Here is a 22,372-nt window from a genome sequence, read left to right as displayed (position 1 = left end):
GCCTGGGAGACAGCTCCAGCCCCCACCAGGACCCTGCCTTCTCTACAAAGGTAACCACTGAAGGCCTAAGTCCCCTATCTTCAGATGGAAGGTGGGGTGCCACCTCCTATGGATTGATAGTTTCCAGGACCTCCTGTCCAGGCTCCACTTCTTAACATCAATATTTAAGTGCCTTGTGTAACCATAATGGTAGAGAAGTGAAAGGTCATTTTCTTTCTAGACAGTGGAGCCCATTTCTCTGTTTTACCATTCTCTCCTAGTCCTGGTCCAATAACAAGGTTATTGTTTGAGGCATATCTGGCCAGACCCTAGAGCAATATTTTACTTGGCCTCTGGCCTGCTTTTGGGGAGACCTCTACTTCTATCACTCTTTCCTCATAGTCCCTGAAACTCCAGTGCCACTGCAGGGACAGGATTTACTATCTCAACTAAATGCTCAAATTCTACTCCCCTCAGACAACTATCTCTGTTGCCCCCTTCTTCAGGAACAAGTAGATCCCATAGTGTGGACTGATGGAATGACTGTAGGGTGAGCCAAAATGGCTCTCCCAATTCAAATAAAACTCAAAGATCCCTCACAGTTTCCACATCAAAAACAGTATCCCCTCAAGCCTGAGGAATGATGGAATTTTTAAAAAGACAAGGTCTACTAATTAGTTGCTCCAGCCCTGACAATACCCCTATTCTTGCTGTCTGTAAGGGGCCAAACAAATGGAGGTTGGTTCAAGACCACTGGCTCATTAATGAAGCAGTCATTCCCCTCCACCCAATTGTTCCCAATCCCTATACTCTATTGGCTCAAATACCCTTAAAAGCCCAATATTACCCTGTACTAGATTTAAAGGATGCTTTCTTTTGCATTCCTCTGCATCCTGACAGTCAGCCTCTGTTTGCCTTTGAAGACTCTACTAACCCTTCACAACAAATAACTTGGACACCCTTCTTCAATATGTGATGACTTACTTCTGTGCGGAGTCACAGATCCCCTCATCTCCAGGGCAACTGAGTCCTTTTTAAACATTCTGGTCTCCTGGGACTACAAAGTCTCTGAGGAAAAGGCTCAATTATGCCTCCCTCAGATTACCTACCTAGGAATGATCTTAAAGGGACAGACCTGCTCCCTGAGTCATGAGCAGAATAACCCAATCCTCTGTTTCCCACTCCCCCAGACCATAAAGTAGCTTAGAGCTCTCTTGGGAGTTACAGGATTTTGCAGAATCTGGATCCCTAGCTATGCAGCCCTTGCCAGACCCCTTTTTATGCTCCTTCTAATACTCCTATTCAGGCCTTGCATAATAAATGGTCTCTCCAGATTCATATCTCAACAGGTCCAATGGCTCACACTCCAGCTCTTAGTCAAGGAATACTCACCTCTGCCTACACATGAACCCTCCATCCCATTCTATCAGGGGCCCTGAGACAAGTACCACCACCCCTATGCCCCCATCATGAATCAGTTAGATGAGTCATCACCCCTCTCCTCAGCAGCAGTTGGGTACTTGCCTCAGAGGGGGTACTTGTTGGATCTGGAGACTTAAGGCAGATGAGTGGGTATCCCATCCCCCCATGGAGAACACTGTAATTCCTGCATCCTGAGGAGTTGTAAACCTGCATCCTGAGAGGGAGAGGGAGTTGTAAATCTGCACTTCTGCATCCTGAAGAGGAGATACAGTCTGAAAGATCTGATAGATGAGCAAAATGCTCTCAAGATTGTTTCCCCTCCCTCAATAAGTGGCAAAACAAACCAGTTCACCTAAGAAAGTCCACAAATCCATGGCCAATGAAAAGAACCCACCTAACCCAGAGTTAAAACTTCCATAAAAACCCCAGCCTTTACCTGAGCAGGGTGCTACCGGTTTCCAGGCTCTGCTGCACTGCTCTAACTGTAGCCTTTCCTTTCTCTCTAATAAATCCTACTTCGACTTTGGCTCACAAATCAATCAACTGCCTCATGAGCCAGTTCTCTGGGCTGTGAAGGCAAGGACCCTCAACACCAGCCCACCACACTTCAAACCAGCACATAGCAATAGGTTTTTAAAGCACCTGAAAGGTAGAGATACGTTCTCTCATCTTCCGGCTTCCACCTGGGCCCCAATTTGTTTCCCTTTGTATTTCTCTTCCCTAACTTTTAATAAACTCCCCTCACACCCACATGTCTTCCTGGTGGGATATGAAGAATTAGAAGCCTTCTGATAACAGACTGCACCTGCATGGTTAACATATTTGGCAAAGCCAGCCAGGAGTTAAAAATAATGCAATGCTTATTGATTTGTTTCCTTCTAAGCCATTCTTCCCTGCCCCTTATGCATCAGCATCTCTCCCAGAGCATACTGCTGGGAGATACTGGGATATGCTTTGTTAGCCCAGCCCCAGGTGGCACAAGACATGGGGGGCAGGGGAGGCCTATGTGCCACTGTGACCACGTTCTGATAGATACACAACCAGGACGGGTGGAATTACAGGGTGGCCAGTGCTGCAGGGTGCAATTTTGCCATCTAGCCCAGGTGAAGAGGGCAGTCAGGACTGCTGGTGAGGCCTTAAGTCATTGCCTTCTGCCTCTTTACTGCAGCTGCCAGGAATCTGCACATTCCCTTTTCCCTCCCTCTTCTCCCTTCTTTCTAATTCCTGGGCCCAGGCATCCAAATGACCCAGGAAGCATGCTAGCAATGGCTGGCCTCAGGAATGGTGGCCACACCTGTGAGTGAGAGGAGAGGACATGCCCCACCAAACCAGCCTCAGGCCTCGCTTCTAAAGTGTGTACATTGAAGTCAGATTTTAAGGTTGAAATATTTACTAAAAATCTCTTACCTTTGGATTCTTTTGGTCCCTGGGTGGTTTTCTGTGTTTGAGTCACTGTCTTGTTAAGAGACATTGAGTAATCTACTGGTTCTTGCTTTAATGGAGGGAGAATTCATTTGAAATTCCTAGCTTTTGCTCTGCTTAGCTCCTTGGTTTGAGTTTTTGTATTTTTTAAAAATTAACTTGTAAAAACCTCACCGCTCCAAACATAGTTGATTAAGATGTGGATTGCTCTTGGATAAAAAGTGAGTTAGGCTTCAGAGTGAACTTAGCCTAACTTTAGAATTTCCTGTGATGACCTCTGGGCTCTGGCTACCTAATCTTAAACAGACATTAGTGTAGTTGGAAAGTTATTCCTGTGGCTGCCGTTTACCTACTGCCTATCAGAGGAACCAGGGACTTGCCTGTGCCCAAATGTCTGACCCTGCCTATCAACATCAACCTGGGAGCTTCAGCTCAGAGGCTGGGAGGCATCCCTGGAAGCCAGCCCTATCTCTCAGCACTGACTGACACTCCAGCCCCACCTCTCAGTGTGGGCCTAAAAAGCCCTGCCTAGCCAGCCTACCCTGCCACCTCAGGCCTTACAGCTGTTTGCTGCTGTAAATGTACTTAAATTCCCTAAATAAAAACAGTGCCATTTAATTAAGAATTGGACATTGGTCACCTTATAGAGTATAATTCATTTCCTCTAAAGGCAAAATTATTCTATTAATAAGATGTCTTTTTTTACACTATAATATGAGTTTTAAATATATACTTGAGATAAGGAGAACTTAATGGTACTAATTAATCATTGGTTTTGTTTTGTGTTTTCCTTATAAAACTTTCACTGTTATCTGTTGATATTTTACAAAGTACAACACAAATAACATGCTTTTTAAAAAATGCCCCATTACCTACAGAGAAAAATTAGGCTTACTTACAGCCAAGAGGTTAAAAAAATGGGTCTTTATGTGTGAATATTTTAAATAGGCAATTTATTTGGTCTTTTCATTAGTGTGCCTAACTCATGGACACCTGTCTCCCAGGGGGAAGTGTCTTTTATTCCTATAACAGATTGCTATTTTGAGCTTGTATGTTGCATGTTGTGTTCCATTTGAGAAACCTTTGGAGAGACCATGTGGTCACAGGGAATGCTGGCACCATAATGAAGCCATCATGTGTCCAGAGCCATCTTGTGACCCCATAGGAATAAAAAGTTCACGGGTGACACCATCTTGTCATCCTCTGAAAAGAATAATAATTAACTTGTGATTAAAATTTTCTAAATTAATATAGTTTTTATACATGTTATTTTTGGTCCATTAATCTTTTAAGGATTGGTCCAAGACTAAAGTATTTATGTAAAAAATCTGTTATAAACTACTTAGGAATCTAGCTGACTAATCTAAAGAAAATGACAAAGAAATGGTTTAAGAGTACACTCCTGATTAATGTGAATTTTGTGTGTGTGTGTTATCGTGTGTGTTTTTCTGTACATGTCTTTGTCTCCTACCAATCATGGTCACTTAATTTTTACTTTTTTGAGGTCATTATGTGGGTTTATATTCTTTGGCATACCTAGGTCATAACATCTGTGAGTGTGTGTGTGTGTTTAGATGTCTTTAGGATGGTTCTTAAGCTACTTTTTTAAAGTTAGTGTGAACAACTATCTCAAAAGTGACCTAAAGTTCTAATCCCAACCAGGCCTAATTATTTTTTGCTTTGGAGTAAAGAAAATTTATGGACAATAATCTCAATCTGATTCATTCTATCATTAGTGTAATTTACATTTAACTCTTTCATAATTAGGTTTATTGATCCATGTGTTCTTGTAGATTGCTATTATTAAATAGATAGTTTGATTTAATTTTTTTCCTAAGTCTTTTAAGGTATTAGGTTACTAAGAGTTTTATTTGAAACAGTGTTATCTACACCCACAGAGTGGGAGAAAATATTGCCAGCTACACATCAGACAAAGGACTGATAACCAGAATATATAGGGAACCTAAAATACTAAATTCTCCCAAAATTAATGAACCAATAAAGAAATGGGCAAGTAAACTAAACAGAAATTTCTCAAAAGAAAAATTCAAATGGCCAAAAAACACATGAAAAAATGCTCACCATCTCTAGCAATGAAGGAAATGCAAATTAAAACCACACTAAGATTCCAACTCACCCCTGTTAGAATAGCCATCATTAGCAACACCACTAACAACAGATGTTGGCGAGGATGCAGGGGAAAAAGGAACCCTCTTACACTGTTAGTGGGAATGTAAACTAGTACAACCACTCTGGAAAAAAATGTGGAGGCTTCTTAAAAAGCTAAGCATTGATCTACCATTTGATCCAGAAATACCACTCTTGGGGATATACCCAAAAGACTGTGACACAGGTTACTCCAGATGAACCTGCACACCCATGTTTATTGCGGCACTATTCACAATAGCCAAGTTATGGAAACAGCCAAGATGCCCCACTACTGACAAATGGATTAAGAAAATGTGGTATTTATACACAATGGAATTTTATGCAGCCATGAAGAAGAATGAAATGTTATCATTTGCTGGTAAATGGATGGAATTGGAGAACATCATTCTGAGTGAGGTTAGCCTGGCCCAAAAGACCAAAAATCGTATGTTCTCCCTCATATTCAGACATTATATCAAGGGCAAACACAACAAGGGGATTGGACTTTGATCACATGATAAAGTGAGAGCACACAAGGGAGATATGAGGATAGTTAAGACACCTAAAAAACTAGATAGCCTTTGTTGCCCTCAATGCAGAGAAACTAAAGGAGATACTTTAAAGTAACCGAGGCCAATAGGAGAAGGGGACCAGGAACTAGAGAAAAGGCTAGATCAAGAAGAATTAACCTAGAAGGTAACACACATCCACAGGAAATCAATGCGAGTCAACTCCCTGTATAGCTGTCCTTATCTCAACTAGTAAAAACCCTTGGTCCTTCCTATTATTGCTTATACTCTCTCTTTAACAAAATTAGAGATAAGGGCAAAATAGTTTCTGCCAGGTATCGAGGGGGTGAGGGGAGAGGAAGGGGGCAGAGTGGGTGGTAAGGGAGGGGGTGGGGGCAGGAGGGAGAAATGACCCAAACATTGTATGCACATATGAATAAAACAAACAAACAAACAAACAAACAAAAAAAACCAGTGTTATCTAAATTCTGGCTTTTATAAAGGCTGTTTCAAGATACAAATTTAGGTCTTAAAGCTTGTAAGTTTATATGTGTGATTGGGTTGGTTAAAGTTCCAAGTTTGCCTAGAAAGTTTTCTGAGGTCAAAATTTAAGGTACAAATATGTGTTTAAAAGTGGGTTTTTATTTTATCGAAAGAACTGTTGGGGATTTTTGGTGCTATAGGCTGATATAGAATTTTACCAATACCAGACAAAAGTTCACCCTCTAGAGGGGGATACTGGGGTGTATCTCCTTTCAATATCCAAGCCAAGATTCTCAGTTATTGACTTTCCTACCTTTATGCTTACTTCCTTATCTCTGTTTCTGTATTTAATCATTTGAGACATCATATTTTCTTTAGAAAATGTACTTGTTTCCCTATTCTTCTCAATTTACAAGCTGACTACAACCCCATGACCTGGTGTGAAAACAGACCAGGAGCGATGAGTTTGTGTATCAGCCAAGCTTACCTTGGTGCAATTTGGATTCTGTACTGTTGTTTACAGCAGTTTATACTAAGATGTTTCCCTTTTAACAATCAACAGTTTGTCCTCTTTTATACTGTTAACTTTTCACTTTACACGTTTTTGGTTCCAGCATCTTTGCCCAGTGTATAATAGTTCTGATGTTTTAATAGTTGGATTGGCATTTAAGATCAGCATCCCATTTAGGAGACATCGTGCAGGGGTGCTAGAGACTGGCCCTTTGGAGCAGTAGGGAGTTGGGGGACACTGCTACTTGTTTCACAGAGACGTGTGCTGAGGGCCTTTAAAGCAAGCCAGATCTAGGGGAACTGCAGTTGAGACTTTCAAAAGGGAGATGCCCTGAAGATCTTGGAATTGATCTCGCTCTCAACCAAAGGGCAACTTTCCTACTTCTCTCTCTTTCTCTCTCTCTCTCTCTCTCTCTCTCTCTCTCTCTCTACCAGCCAGCATAGCGAATTCCATTCAGGAGCTCTTGCAGTGGTGGAAGAGGTGAATAGATTCTCCCCCTCCCCTTTCCCTCTCTCTCTCTCCACCAGCCAGCATAGGGGAAACCAACATATTCACTTGGCTGTATCATTAAGTACTGGGAGATGCCTTGATCCTGCTAACCAAAAATAAGATGACTAGTTCTTTTCATAGCCCTTTTAAGATTATTTACTATTCTTTACATCCTGCTTAAATTAGTCTCTTGCCAGACACAAAAACCCTAAGATAAATTTTTCTGATAACATTAAAGGAACTAAGTTTAAACTAAGTAAAAATTCTTTTAAATGGTTCTAATACTCCTAGTGCCTTATACATGGGTCTAAATGCCATAAAATCATTTACAGAGCTAAAAGTATGTACATGTAAGCAGCTATAGTTCTTTTATTTAAGGTGCCTTCTATGTAATAAGGTCTTTGATATTTCTGCTCTTTATCACAAATGCTAAAAGTTCTGCTATTTAGGCCTGACATCTATCTGTCAGATAAACATTGGTGTACTGATATCTGTTCATCAGGTAAGCATTGTTTTATCTGACATTGGCTAGATAAGCATTGTTTTAAATATAATATGCAATTTATCATCAAAACAGGAGCTATTTGAAATTACTGACACTGCTTTCTCTTAACCATTGGAAAATTTAGGGTTTTTAATTGTCACTACTGTATTGACAGTACTAACAAACACTAACTTGTGACTTCACCTAATCAAAACTCAAGGTTTAAACTCTGGTGCTGCTACTGGATCTTTTATATATGTCTTTATCTTCAAGTATATAAGCCTTCTAAAATAGTTATAAAAAGACACTACCAAGTTGGTGTCTTGGCTTCTTTTACAAGTTTGTACATATGTTCCCAATAGTAGTAAGAGAGGTTTAGTAGTGCTAAGGTATTAACCATGATTAATCTTAGTCATCACAGTTCTAATCCTATGGGGACATTTACAGACAAGCCAATGGAAAATGACTCTGACAAGTGCTTATCTATCAACCAGGTCAGACATTCTTAAGTATTGGGGTCATTTTGTATTTTCCTTGCAAAGCTTTATAACTGTTGTCTGCTGACACTTTACAGCAATTTAAAGGGAATTAAATTAGATATGGGACAGATAATTAGATTTAATTAAGCCCAGGCCTAAGACTCATTTTTAAATAAATCTCATTGTCGCTTAATTTGGCCAAAAAGTCACAATTGCACTGACTTCTGATCTGTTCAACTCCCTCCCCCCTTTCATGAGCTAGAATCTGACTTTCTGGAATTTCCAGGAAAAGCCACTCCTGGTAAAATCTTCAGAGATGGTTATTCAGAGAAACATTTTAAGAACATGCAACCCCTGAGTGGCTGGCATCCTCCAACTTCCTAGAGGACCAAGTGGTGTTCAGCCATGTCAGACTGTTCAAAAGGACTACACAAATGGGGGGGACTTCTCCAGATCCAGATGGAGTCAATTATGCCAGACCTCCAAAAGTAACCAAAGTCAAGAGATTTTCAAAAGGGGCTTTTACAAATGTGCTCTGATTTTTAAGCCTTCTAGGCTCCTTGCAAAAATCCCAACTCATGTGTTTGGCCAAGGTCTGTTTAAGGAAAGGCAATATAACTTTCAATGGCATCTAACTTCTGCCTAGGACACTGAGTCTTTTTTCTGTACAGAACTGACTCATTGATGTTTACTGTCTAATTGGACTGACACCTGCCCCGTAATGTAGTAAGCCCTTAACTGCCCACTATAGTGACAGTCCAAAATAGGGAGCCATGTAAGGGTTAAAAATAGCTACAGATATAAACACCCATAGACAAAGTAACCATATGACTCATTCACTTTTCAAAATGAAGGTAAGATTCTTTATCCTTCCTACTGTACCTGGCAGGGCTCCTTCTGATGCTCCTATCTTTGTTAATGTTCAGGTCATGCCATCTACACCAAATTTACCTCTTCCAGAATGAAAGCCCTTAGGACCCAAAAAATGAGGCAACAAGACTACCAATTTCTCCAAATGAATGAGATCTCCATGAGCAACCCAGATCTCCATGAGAAACCTTAATTGTAATGAACAATAATTCAGACAACTTGTGTCCAAACAAGTCCCAAGGGAAAGAAATGATAGAGACAATTTCCCTTTGTAGGCAGGGTCTGATGCCCCTTGTCAGCTCGAAGCAGATACTGGGGATGGACAGCTCTTCTTTAGCAATCCCCCAAAAAGAATTTTTTGGAATATTGTTTCTCAGGGGTAATTTGAGGCAGGCTAAATCAGGGACTCAGAAAAAACCATTGCATCTTTGATTAACCAAGCTTTGGCTCAGTAACCACCCTCACCTGGCCATGAACCACCCATGCCCCACCCAAATTATTGATTATTGGCTGACAAGCTCCTCCCCTTCGCATAGGTTACCACAGGTTTTAAAAGCACCTGAAAAGGTAAAAACACACTCTCTTGGCTTCTGGCTTCCACCTGGGCACCAACATGCTTCCCTTTGTTTTTCTCTTCCCGAACTTTTAATAAACTCCCTTTACACCCATGTATCCTGCCATGGATTCTTTCTAGTGAGATACAAAGAATTTATTTGGAAGTTTTCTGATCACAGACTGAAACAGCACCGTTAACACTATCACCCATGCACAATAGCCTGTGGCCCTGGGACAAGGGAAGAAAATATAACAAGGTAATTGTCCTTAATTGATGAGAATATTTAGCAACAACATTCAAATTCAATGTCAGTTGTCAGCGGAAGGTGCCTGAGAACAGGAACTTAAGTAATGAACTAGAATACAGACTGCGTGTGCAGAGAACGTAAAATTGGGAGGAAGAATTACTGTTATGGTAGTTCCCAACATTTCTATATGCTGAAAGAAGAGGTCTAGTTTAACACAAAATTCAATAGAATTGGATGTAAGCATTGAACACAAACTGCAGTAAGTGTAGTAAGTTGTGTAGCAGCAGTTGCGAAAAAAACTTTACCACTTGAAAGTTTTGGTAGATTGTAACAGAGGAGTCAACAAGGTGATATTACTGCCATGAACTCTCCAAGGATATGTTTAGGAAATCAGAATAATTAGAACAAAGCCATTAAACATCATTCCACTCTGCATTTATATGGAATCTTGAATTCAGTTCTTGGACCTGTTACTGGAAAAAAAAGCACTGATAAATACCTTGGTTATTGTTTCCATCAGGAGAATTCAAGAAAGACACAAAGATTATAGTAAAAGTGATAGTAAAGTTTATTAGGAAAGGACTACACTTTCAACAGACTGAAAGCCGATTGCCTCAAGCTCGAGAATGATGAGTCAGGTTTTAAAGTTGGAATATTTATTGAGAAACTCTTAGTTTTGGGTCCTTTTGGCCCTTGAGACTGACTTCCTTGGTTTGAGTCATTGTGTTGTTAAATAAGAGAAACACTGTATAAACTACTAGCTCCTGCTCTAATTGATAGGGAATTTCCGCTTGAAATTCTAACCTTTGCTCTATCTAGCTCTTAGGTCTGGGTCTTTCTTTTGTTAAATTTACCTGTGAAAAACTCCCAGTACCAGACCTCACTGATGTTTAGAATGTGTATTACTCTTTGGTAAAGAGTGGATTAAGCTTTAGGATAGTGACTAACTCAAAATCATCCTGTGATAACCCCTGGACTCTGGCTACCTGATCTTAATAGAGATTAGTGGAGTTGGGAAGCTTAATTACAATGATTTTTTTTCCCCTATCTTCCTCTGGTGGAAGTCTGCTTATGTCTAACTGGATCAGGGTTTTTTTTTTCCTGGTATTGGGGCTTGAACTTAGGCACTACACCTTGAGTCACTCCACCAGCCTTTTTTTGTGAAGGGGTTTTTCAAGATAGGGTCTCTTGAACTATTTACAGGCGGGCTTTGAACTGTGATCCTCCTGATCTCTGCCTCCTGAGTAGCTAAGGATTACAGGAGTGAGTCACAGGCAAGTAGCTGGATCAGGTTTTGAGGAGGATATTGTCAAAGTCCAATGGATAAGGAAAAGGTGATGGAGATGGGAAACTGAAATGTTCTGTGGAATCAAGGCTAGATGTGTCCTATAGATTCAGAAGGCAGAATTACAAATCTATTGAGAGGTACTACAATGGGGGAGGTGGTCTTTCAAGAAGTAAATGTTACCCAGAGGTAGATTTCCAGGTCAATCAAGGGTAAAGTTGGGGGGGGTGGGGAGAAAAGGGGGAGCAAATATCAGGGATTACTATCTCCTTTGAAGATTTCTCAGTCTTGGTTGCAAATTACAATCACCTGGGAAAAGATTTTTAACATGCTTAGACTCTAACCCCAGAGATTCTGATTTATCTGTCTGATGTGGGGGGCCCCAGTGCAAAGAATTTATTAAAGCTCCCCTGATGATCTAAGGTATTAGTTTGGAGAATCACTGACTAGAAGGCTACTTGTTGGGAAGTTAGATAAATTAAACCAGATGTTTTCTCTAAGGTCTCCTCCAAATTTGAGAAGATAAATGGAAATAAAATTCATACTACAGCTGGGCACTTATACAGCTTATTCTACTAATTAATACATGTAAATCTCTTAGCATAGTGCCTGACATGTAGCATACTCAATAAATATTAGTCATTTTTATTGTATTCCTTGTTCAGTGGAGGTATTGATGAGGAAACAAAGGCTCTGAAATTGACTTAGTTTTCCAAGGTCCATGGTAAATTGTAAAGTAAGGATTTGAATCATACTAAACCTAGTTTTAAATTCCAGAACCCCTTCTCCTTTTCTCCTCCACAGGTCATCTCTAAAACATAAGGAAGTTTATGCAAATCAGTGGTTACCTGAGTGAAAATTTAAAAAGTTCAACAGTATCATTTCCTCTTTTTTCTTGTGAGGAATACCTCTTAAATGCAAAATCCACACTTTTTCTCCAGAAATGTGACTGAGTGGCTCCTTAGGTCTTGTGATACTCTGGGGGCAGGGGAGGGGATGAAGGGATGGAGGTGGCTCTTTAGAACCCAAAGCACTTGGAAGCAAACACGAAAATGACTGAGTAAAACACCTTCCATTCTAATGAATGAGTAAAATACACTTTTATCATATCTATATAGTCTGGTAAATTAATTATGCTAACTCTGGGGGAGGTGAAATTAGTCTTGATGGCCCTGGTCTTTTCTCTCACCTGCTCTGGAGCCAGACAGGACTGGTTGAGTTTGTATTCACTGGTTCTTTTTAACAGAATGGGAAGCAGGGAGGAAACTTCTTAGAGGTTTCTACTAAGGTTGCAAATGCTTCACCTAAAGAATAAGGGTGGATGAGAGATCGCTCCCCTTCTCCTTTTTCTTCCCTCCCCTCCCCCCCAGTGCAGGCCTATGAGATAAGATGCGACTTCCTGTGATCTGCAAGCATCAAATGCTCTGCTCCAAACCCTTTATCTACTACGATTAAAATCTGGTCAGTTTGCAGAATTCAGCGCTTTTGGGTCAATGTAGTTTGCTGATACGGCCAAGGCGAGAACAGCTTCTGGTTAGGTGATTTCCTCTCTTCTATTACACTAAAACCGAGGGCAGGAGAAAAGGGTAGTGGGGGTTATTATTTTGGAGACGCGCAGGGGAGTGGGCACCCATTCGGGTAATGAAATTCTTTCACTTCTCCAGGCTTTTCTTTAGCTTTACCAAAGCACCACCTCCTCACGTGGGCCTCCAAAAGTTATCTTTGGGTGTGATTTCAGACTCGAACCTAAAGCGTGTGGGTCACGACAACAAATTAGAGGCAACGAGGCCTGGCAAGGCAGGGGTGCGTGGAGACGGGACCAAGCGGCAGGAAGGCCGCACTGCTCTGGGTGCCCGGAGTCCCGGGAGAGGAAGAGAGAGCGGGACGAGCAAGGAGTAGGGGTTCCGCCGGGGGACGGGGGTGCCGGTTTCCCTTCCCCATCCCCAACCCCCATATTCCTCTGAACACCCCCTCCCCCGACTCCGGTGACGTTGCGGTTTCCTCCTCCCTCCAGCGGAGCCCCGGCGCCCGCCGCGTCCCACCCTCCGCCCCTTTCACCCACACCCCACCCGCCCGCGCGGGCTGGGACCGCACAGCGCCGCCCGAGGCTGCAGCTGCGCATCCCGGGGCGCGGCGCCCACCGGCACCCATGGCGCGGCGGGCGCGCTGAGGGCTCGGCTCTGAGGCGCCCGGGGGCCCGGCGTCCTGGAGTGACGGGGCGGGAAGGGACTGGCGCCTGGGCCGAGGCTGAGGGACGACGCGGGGTAGGACCGAGCCGCGGCGGGGAGCGGTAAGCCAGAGGGGAGGGCGCGGGGGGCTGCGCTCTGGGCTGCGCCGCGCAGCTTTCTTCCAGCGTCTCGGGCGGGTCGCCTGCGGAGCTGGCCGCGCGCCGCCGGAAAGCAGAGAGCCACGTCCCCGCTGGGCGCTGAGCTCCGCGGGCTGTGCGCCCGGCCGGCCGGCCGGCTGGCTTTCGCGGCTGGGCTCCGGGAGAGCGTCTAGGGCGGGGAGGGTGATTTTCGGTTTTTCCCACCTCTCAATCGCCCAGCACTGAGCCTGGCGCGCCGTGCGAACCTGGCGATCGCTGTCGCTCCGCGGGGGTGACCCGCCCAGCTGCGATTTCCCGAACGTCCCCGTGCTGCCCGGTTGCATGGCAAAGCCTCGCGCCCTCCTTTCCTTCGTCCGAGCCAGCCTGGAGTGGTGATAGTAGTGTGCCCCTCCTGGCCCTGGCAGCCCGACTCTGGGGGTTTCGGGGGTCGTGTGCGCCCTCCTGGCCTCGGCAGCTGGATCCTGCGGCCGCCTGGTCGAGGAAATCCGTCCGCGCCTCCCTGGACGCTGGTTTCCAGCCACTCGGTTCCAGGACACCCGAAGTTGCTGGAAAACCTCGCGGGCCAGCGGCCGGCCTGACTCACTGGCTGGGCAGCGCTGTAAGCGATGCCACATAGGCTCGGGATCTGTCCCAGCTGCAGCCTGAGCGAAGTTTGTGACCTGAGAACTTTTTTCATTTTCATCCCTCGTTAAAATGAGCAGCCTCCGCTTGGGCCGGCTGGTATTCCTGTTGAAACCCAATCGGTTGCTTCAGATGCAGAAGGGGGTGCATCTCATTCACCTGAAATTCTTCACGTCAGGAAGTAGCACCTTAAGTCTTTAGGGATATTCGTTGAAATAAGTTCTTTAAAGTTTAGTTAATGCTACGTTAAATTTGAGAATGGACCTTCTCACTTAGAAATATGCTCAGTACCTTTCATATTACAGAATTTACCCTTCCAAGAATTCCTATTTCTCCAGTTTTGTGATTTCTCAATAGATCATCTCTCGAAATGAAATATTGAACACAAAAATATTTTATAAGACGATTCAGACTATACAACTAAGTGGGATCACGTAAAATGTGCACGGCAGAAATAAAATACAGGAACATTTGAGTATTTGTTTCATGTGTTATTTTCTTCCTTTAATGTCACTATATAGACAGCCCTTTTATGAAGTGTGCAGTACCATCTGTTTTAGTAAAAAATTGGAGGAAAGACTAAATTTGATACCTCATCAATTAGTGACCTCTCTGTGTGTTTACCAAAAAGTGCCAGTGTTGGTTATGTAGGGACAGAGTACAACAGAAACACAAATAAGCAGCACCTGAGATTGAATCAGTTTTCAATGGATATGATGTTACTGTCAATTTCATCAAGCTTTAGTTAAATAAAAACAGTGGCTTACAATGTACTTTTTAACATTCAGATTAAAAAATGGTACACAGTCACCTAGTAAATAGGAATTCTTGAATAGAAGAACTGTGACAAAGAAGGAAATTTGTAGCAGAGCACAATCTAGGCCTTTGTCTGGTTGGGTTTTTAGGTTCCATGCCTCCTCCTGCTAGGTAGTCCTCCTTACCTTGCAGGAACTCCTTTCCTCTCTTTGAGGTTCAGGCCTGGTGGAAGGAAAGGAAACACTTGGTAAGAAGTCAGTTTAGGTTTGGCAGGTGAGGTCAGTTCAGTCTTAGTGACTAATGCTTGTGTTTGTGTTTACTTAAGTGTTTATAGAAGTACTCCACAAATAAGCTAGTTCAGTGCATTTCAATGAGATAAGTGGTGTGTCGGGTCCAATATCTTACAGTGCTACCTTGGAAAGACCTACTAGTGGTTATCCTAGAGGTGAGTGCTTAACTTCACAGACATTTTCCAGTGCGTTATAATTTTTTTTTTTTTGTAAATCTCTGAGAAGTTGTTTTAAGAACATCAATGAAAATGCATTCTGCATGAAACAATAAAAACCCATTTATACATTTCTTTTTCCTTTTTGGCAATACTGAGGTTTGAACTCAGGGCCTTGTTCAAGCACTGTACCACTTGAGCTGTGCCTCCAGTCTGTACATTTCTTAGTGTTTTTTGTGATAGGATATTTTGCTGTTTATTTCTACTTGCCTTGGATCACACTGTGTTATAGGAATCTCAGCATTATGATTTCACAAAATGACTGGAGAGGACAAAAGGAAGGTAAAATGTTTAAATTTGGGTTTTAATATATTAGTAATCTTTGTTTTCAAAAGGGGCAAGGAAATAGGCAAAAGACTAGCATTATTATATGGTTGTGCATGTATTACTTATTACTTAGCTGTTAGGATGTTTGAATCCCAAACAGTATATATCCTTATGCTTTTTCATCACCCCTACTGCTCCTAAATAAAAAGGAACTACTATTGTGTTTGTGGCAGGCCTTTGAGGAGAACAAGAACCTGTGGTAGAGGGAACCTCTTCAGTGGTTGCATTTACTGAGAAGGACTGGATTTTTGGTATTCTCAAGAAGCAGGCAGGGCACCTGAGGAGTTTTGATGACCAGCAACCCTACTGAAAAAATGTGTCTGAGCAAGGGACAGGACAGTTCCTATTACTATATTAAATGCCTTAAGGTTTTCTCATCTTAGAATTACATTATCTTTCCCTATAGTGACTTGTAGAATAAAATTCTCTAGGGGCCACCAAATTACCAGCAGATGTTAGGATAGACTTGGAGCTGGTGCCCAAGAAAGGAATAAGACAAGTGTCGTAAGCCCAGAGAACTGAAAAGGGAAATCATTTTCCAATGAAAGTCTTATGGAGAATTAGTGCAGAGTGGGAAGGAGAAATTAGAATCCTGGACTGCTGAGGTACTGATTCATGCTTCTATTTGATGATAGCAATAATTAGAAATATTTCAAAAATTCTTCTCAACTTTACTGCCCAATTCTAATTTGGAAATTCCTTTTAAAAATTAAGCTTTGCTGGATGTGATGGCTTATACCTATAATCCCAGCTACTCAGGAGGCAGAGATAAAGAGAATCAAGGTTCCTGACGAGCCCAGTAAAGAAGTTAGCGAAACTCCCATCTTATTCAACAAGCTGGGCATGTTGATATGCACTGTGAGCCCAGCCAAGCAGGAGGTATAAACAGGTGGATCATGGATCACAGATCCAGGACAAACACTAGTGTTGAAAAATAACTGTAGGTGAAAAGGACTGGGGTGTAGATCAAGTGGTAGACTGCCTGCCTTGCAAGCAAGAGGCCCTGAATTCAAAACCCTAGAACCACCAAAAAAAAAAAAAAAGATAAAAAAAATTAAACTTTGCAATAAATGGATAATATTTTAATTGAAATAATTGTTCTTCAAAGAATATCTATGTGTATAATAAATATCACAAATTTTGATCCTAATTTTAGTGTTTCACAGGTTCTTCTTATATATGGAAGGGTGGTTTGGTTAGTTGATGCTGAAGTGCCGTATAGCAAAGAATCAAGCTAGAAGATAGATAGGATTGGAGAATGAAATAAAGAGGGCCCCTTGGTATACAAACTCTTGTCTATAAAGTCATAAACATTTAGACAGTTGAAGGAAAAGTCCCTGATAGATCAGACAGCTCCATGAATTCTTGCATTTTCAAGTTGTCTAGTACTTTTTCTATTTTTTCTTTTTCCCCCCAGAGAATCCTATATTTTCACACTTAAGCCTAGTGCAAATGGAGAGTGATGTAGAGCTGGTATCTTATCTTCATTTCAGTAGTGAGGAAATGGAAATACTGAAGGTAAGAGATTTTTGCAAGTAATTAGTGGCATACCTTAAGTGAGGCTAACAAAAACTGCAACATTTAATGTTGCTTTTACCCCTTGTGACTCCAAATTTATATTTGGAGTCAAAGACTTACATTTCGCTTTGCTATAGATCTATCCTTTCATTACACATTACTGCCCATCTAGCGTGTTTATGTGCTTCCTAGGCTTCTATAACTGGCTGTTTACAGACCCGGTTTCCTCAGCCTCCTCCTCTTCCTGTCCTCTGTAGCTCTTCTCCAGCCTTGTAGGATTCCATTTAGGGGCCTCTTGTAATTCCTGCAGAGCCCTAGGCTGATTGTTCAGTTCTCATTAACTGGCTTCAGTCTTTTACCGTCCCTGGTGCTTTACCAATAGTACTGCTAACTTCTGCCATATGTGGGCAAGCTACAGCTTGTTGAGTGTGGATTCCAGGTCCTCTTTCAGATACCTAGAAAAGTACAAACCTGCTGGAGGAAAAGTGTTCACAGAGCCTGTTAGGGATTACAGAGAAGAAAGGGAATAATTTTAATTTGGAAAGAGCGGAAAAGAGTGTTGAGGCCATGTGTTTATTTCTTGACTGGAGGTAGTATATATGGCCATCAGTTGAGAATACACTATGAATTTTATTGTGTGTTAAGATTATCTCTGCATTTCCTTCTGTTTGTTTCAAATCCCTTGGAATATTCTGTAAACATAATCTGGTGGGTAATGTCATTGAATATTAGTAAACAAACTCAAAGAGTAGAATTTTCCTGTTTCGGAATATGTATGAGCTATACATGATACTGATAATAAGCATGATTTGTTTCGGTGTTTTTTATTTGGGAATAGTTATAATCATTAAGTGATTGTGATCTTGTTATAAAAACTACAATGTACAGTTAGCTTTTAATTTCATATATGTGACATATCCATTGTAGTTTGTGTCCAGCTACTCTGTCTTACACTGGGTCAGAAAGAGTTTGCCACTGAATGTATGTATCTTCATGCCAAAACAAAAACCTTTTTGAATATTATTTGTGGAATTAAAAGTCCCAGTTAGTGTGAAATATAGTAGGATAATCATATTAACCCCTCCATGTATGTGTAAGATAATATTCATATAATTTTAGTAGAAATTATAGGCCCAAGGTCGATTTAAAAGACTGTCATTTAAATGTTCCCATCTGAAGTATTTGTTGCATGCACTGCCAAAGGGTTGCAACAGGCACTTAATGCATGCATAAGTTATACTGCAAAAAGGCTGAATCAGCATTTCATACTGATTTCTTTAAAGGTATTTGTAAAGGAAATGAGTTCACCAAGCTTGTGGGTCTATAATACTTTTATTGATGAAGTACTCAGGCAGTATACTGGCTTTACAGTTGCTGTCAAATGGCTGTTTGAAGGAAAATGAGGGTGTTTGTTAGGAATTCTTTAAGCAGGAGGTGGCATTAATGTTGTTTGTATAAATTTTGGTGTACGAAATCTGCAGATTATTCTCTTAATCCAGTATAGGTGACTCATTTGAGGAATAATTGACTAGCAGTTGACTCTTGTTTACAGAGTACTTTTAGATTAGGTTGGAGTATAGAAAGGGTTATTGAATTTCTAAAGCCCCTTATATCTAGAAGGTTAAGTCAGTGACAAGAAACTCATGAACAGATGATAAAAATTACCAGGTAGTTTAAAATTTCCATGCCAACGTGCTGAGTGCACGGCACACCGTGAAGATCCAAGGTCCTTGGCTGCAGGAAAACTGCTTACCTTATAGACAGTGCTGACTAAATTTTTCCTTCTTGACGTTGCACTATTTTTGTTATTTTAATATATCTGAGGACTGACGATAAGTGATAGATTTCTAGAATTCCACAAATTCTGAGAAAAAACTTTTCTTTAGGCCTTTTCAGTTTAATGACGTCATTCTAGGAGGTATGAATAGGGCCTGGCTCTCCAACCCCACAGATAAGCCAGGCAGGGGCCAGCTGGATTTTGGAATCACCTGCAATGTTTACACTTCTCTCAGGGGGGGAATGGGCCTGGCAGGAAGGAAAGAGTGGCCTGAAAGAGAATGTCAACAGCTGTTTTCCATCTTCCCTGAAGAAAAAAGAAGGGGGAAATCCACGTAAAGCAAGCATCAAGAGGATTTATGTTAAGTACCCGGAAGTTTTTCTGAATGTTTTTATTCTTTAGGATGGATTTCTGAAGGAGACCCTTGAGTTTAAATGAGGTTATGCTGAAGGGATGTTCGACTTTGTCTTAACCGTGCTTTAACTGATTTCTGTTCATCAGAACTTGAAAAGCATAGAAATTAAAAACGAATTCATTAGGTCAATGTAGAAGACCTGTTTTAGTATTGCAAATAAAAGTTGCCTTTGTAGTTTCTACTTAGTATTTTTAATAGAACAAAGATTTATTGACTGATTAAGTAAATATTGATCATATATGATTCCTTCAATCTTCATTTAGGCAAGCATTACAGAGTCCTCTAGTCTATGCTTAGTTAGGTTTCTTCCCCAAAGGGGCAATTTTTCTTCACATTTAAAAAAATTAGATGCATATATTTATGCATATGTATACATATATAATTGAGAAAGATTGATTTAATATATGTATACATTGTGTAATGACTGCTACAATAAAATCTATTAGTGCATCCATCACTACTAATATGGTTTCTTAGATCCCCACGCACATTTCTCTTGTATTCTAGAAAATCTTTAAAAAAACATGTCTTGGCACCAGACAGTGGTGTTCCATTTGGCCCTTAGTTTACCTTTTTCTATTCCATTTCTATCGTAGACCCAGACTGGCAGCATGGAAAAGGAATCTCAGTGGTCATATGAACATACGGGGCTTTCAAGAGTTGAAATGCTTTCCGCACTTAACCTTTCTCAATAGAAATTGATTCTTGGAATCACTGAAAACCTGCAAAGTTATCTTGATTAGTATGTCTTTTGCTTCCTTTATTTTGAGATTATTTTTTCTCTTCTTCTACCTTTACCTGAAGTCTTCCACAAGGTATAGCTTGTTCATTCTGATAAGAACCTGGGGAAGATAGAGCAAAATTAGAACCAATTTGTTGCTTTTATACAACAGTTCAGTTTATCCCTTCTTAAACACGAGTGTAAAACTTTTTTTACCCAGTCTTATTGAGATATTCTGCTTATATCCATGTGCTATGTTAGGATCCTAAGATTTTTGACCATTGCAATTTTTGGAACTAATGTGAGTTCCATAGAATTATTCTATATAAAAATTAAAAAAATAGTTAAGTGTCTGCTATTGTAACTTTAAAAGTCCAACCTGTTATTGGAACTTTACCACAACTTGTTAAATTTTTTCTTTCAAATTTGAGATTATTGAGCTATTTCCAATATCTCTTTCTTGGGGAATGAGGTGTGTATGGTAGTATTTATATTACTGAATTGCCTTAAATTGATAAGCCCTGTACCTGAAGGAAGTTGAGCCTATACTTACAGAGTTAGGGTGGTTATATTGCAGATTCTTATTTGTATTCTTATACTTTTTTTTTCCTTGAAGCCACTGACTGTTGGTTCAGTGACTGAATATTATAGAAAAGATAAATCTGTGTTACTTGGGAATGAATGCTTTGATGTACAACTTTTTCCATTGCACTGTTGAACTTGGAGAGTCAGATGAAAGAACATTACACTTGAATGATAGGAACACTGAAAGGATTTAGTCATTCAGCAAGTATTTGCCAGGTACTTTTGTGTTTGAGGGGAGGGCTGGGTGGCAGAAACATGGGACACATGCAAAATAAATATGATGTGGTTTTCAGCCTTGAGGAGCTTTAAAATCTGGTGGAAGGATAAACTGAGTGTGAAACTCTGAGAACAACTAAGTGCTGAACTGAAGACAAATGCATGCAGTAAGATTGCAGGAAGCAAGAAATCTGAGAGAATTATAAGAGTAGAGACTACCCAGCTAAGAGTGGGGAGAAAGAATTGAGCCTTCGAGGATTTTATTTTAAAAAAAGGTATGGAGAATAAGCATTACAAGCAGATAGGACAGGGAGCAAAGGCACAGGAAAAGGAGAGGTAGCAGAAATGGAGTGGCTGCTCAATCTAGGAGAACTTCTTGGAAAAATTACAAGCATTCACTTATCTCCTTTTATGGCATTATGTTTTTTTTCCCCCTTCACATCTTCTTTCATTGTTTTCTACATATATTTTTGAAGGTCTGTATTGTATGTAATCAGTGGTGCTTGACATTATACAAAAGGCAAAGATGACTAAGACTCCTACCAGCTTGTCCTTGAATAGGAAAGATCTGCCTTTTGGATCCACAGAGGACTGAAATGTTAAATGTAAGAAAGGAAGATAACTATGTACCTTAAGGTAACTCATTATGCATGTAATTAGTAAAAAACATATTGTAGAAACAGTTAAACTATGTACCTTCTTACTTATGCCCTTTTGAGTCCCAGTTCAGAGACTACCTTCTCAGTGCCTTTTTCCTTCTTCTGTAAAAACTCTCCTCTGTAAATTTCAGTAGACTTTGTCATTCTCATGTAGACGAATTTCCTTTTATTTTAATGGCTTGCGTAAATATTTTATTTTTCTTTTTTTGTAGTACTAGGGCTTGAACTCAGGGCCTACACTTTGAGCCACTTCACCAGCCCTTTTTGTGTTAGGTATTTTCAAGATAGGATCTTGCAAACTGTTTGCCTGGGCTGGCTTCGAACTGTGATCCTCCCGATCTCTGCTTCTGAGTAGCTAGAATTATAGGCATGAGCCACTGGCGCCTGCATTATTTCTTCCAACATCTTGTAAGATGTTATGAGCACCTTCATGGCTGGCATCATCCCTGAATTTCTCAAAGAATATTGAGCAATGCATAGATGGGTTTACAGGGTAGACAACTTCTAGATGGATTTGTGAGAGCAGACTTCATTAAAGAAGGTTGTATTCGTTAAGAAAAGTACCAGGTTGGTTGTGGAGCAGAGAAGAGAGATGGAATCTCATGAAAGAGAGTAACACTGGGAATAAAGGACAAAAATAGGAGTTGTGCTTAATTAAGCAAGGATGCACACAGGTAAGTTTGAAGAGAGTTTGTGTATAGAGAAAATGACTGATAAGATTGGAAAGGTATGCTAGGGCTAGATGTAGAAGCTTATGCATGGATGAGAGAATTGTTTATTTTTTTGAAGGAAACAGGCTGTTGAGTTGGTAAATGGCTGGTTAGTAACTTTGAGAGTAACTACGGGTTGCAAAGAGTTACTTTATAAGTAGTGTTGGTCAGACTACCTGGGTTTCTTCACTTTCTGTGTGACCTTAAGTAACTTATTCAGTTGGTGTATACCTCAGTTTCCTCAGCTGTGAAAGGTAGGTGATATTAGTATCTAAATTATAGAACTGGGGTAGAGGGTTAATCTATATGAAAAACAATAGATGCTTGGTATCCACAGTTACGTGGTTCCAAG

At 40.9% G+C, this 22,372-nt stretch overlaps 1 protein-coding gene across 4 annotated transcripts in view; it reads left to right on the top strand.

The window, feature by feature from the left end:
- The first annotated feature begins 12,664 nt into the window (after positions 1–12,664).
- Dse (dermatan sulfate epimerase) overlaps positions 12,665–22,372 on the top strand; it is a 66,012-nt gene continuing 56,304 nt past the window's right edge. For 2 of the 4 annotated variants that reach the window (XM_020176018.2, XM_074076048.1), the window contains exon 1: positions 13,036–13,174. The gene's annotated coding sequence lies outside the window, so the exon portion shown is untranslated. Of the gene's footprint in view, positions 12,780–13,035; positions 13,175–16,836; positions 16,938–22,372 lie in introns of those variants that run through there. The other 2 variants (XM_074076030.1, XM_074076034.1) reach the window with 2 other exon arrangements.

Source organism: Castor canadensis, chromosome 1 (assembly GCF_047511655.1).
Source record: "Castor canadensis chromosome 1, mCasCan1.hap1v2, whole genome shotgun sequence".
NCBI lineage: Eukaryota > Metazoa > Chordata > Mammalia > Rodentia > Castoridae > Castor > Castor canadensis.
The sequence above is the reverse complement of the archived record's forward strand: the minus strand, read 5'-3'. Positions and strand labels throughout refer to the sequence as shown.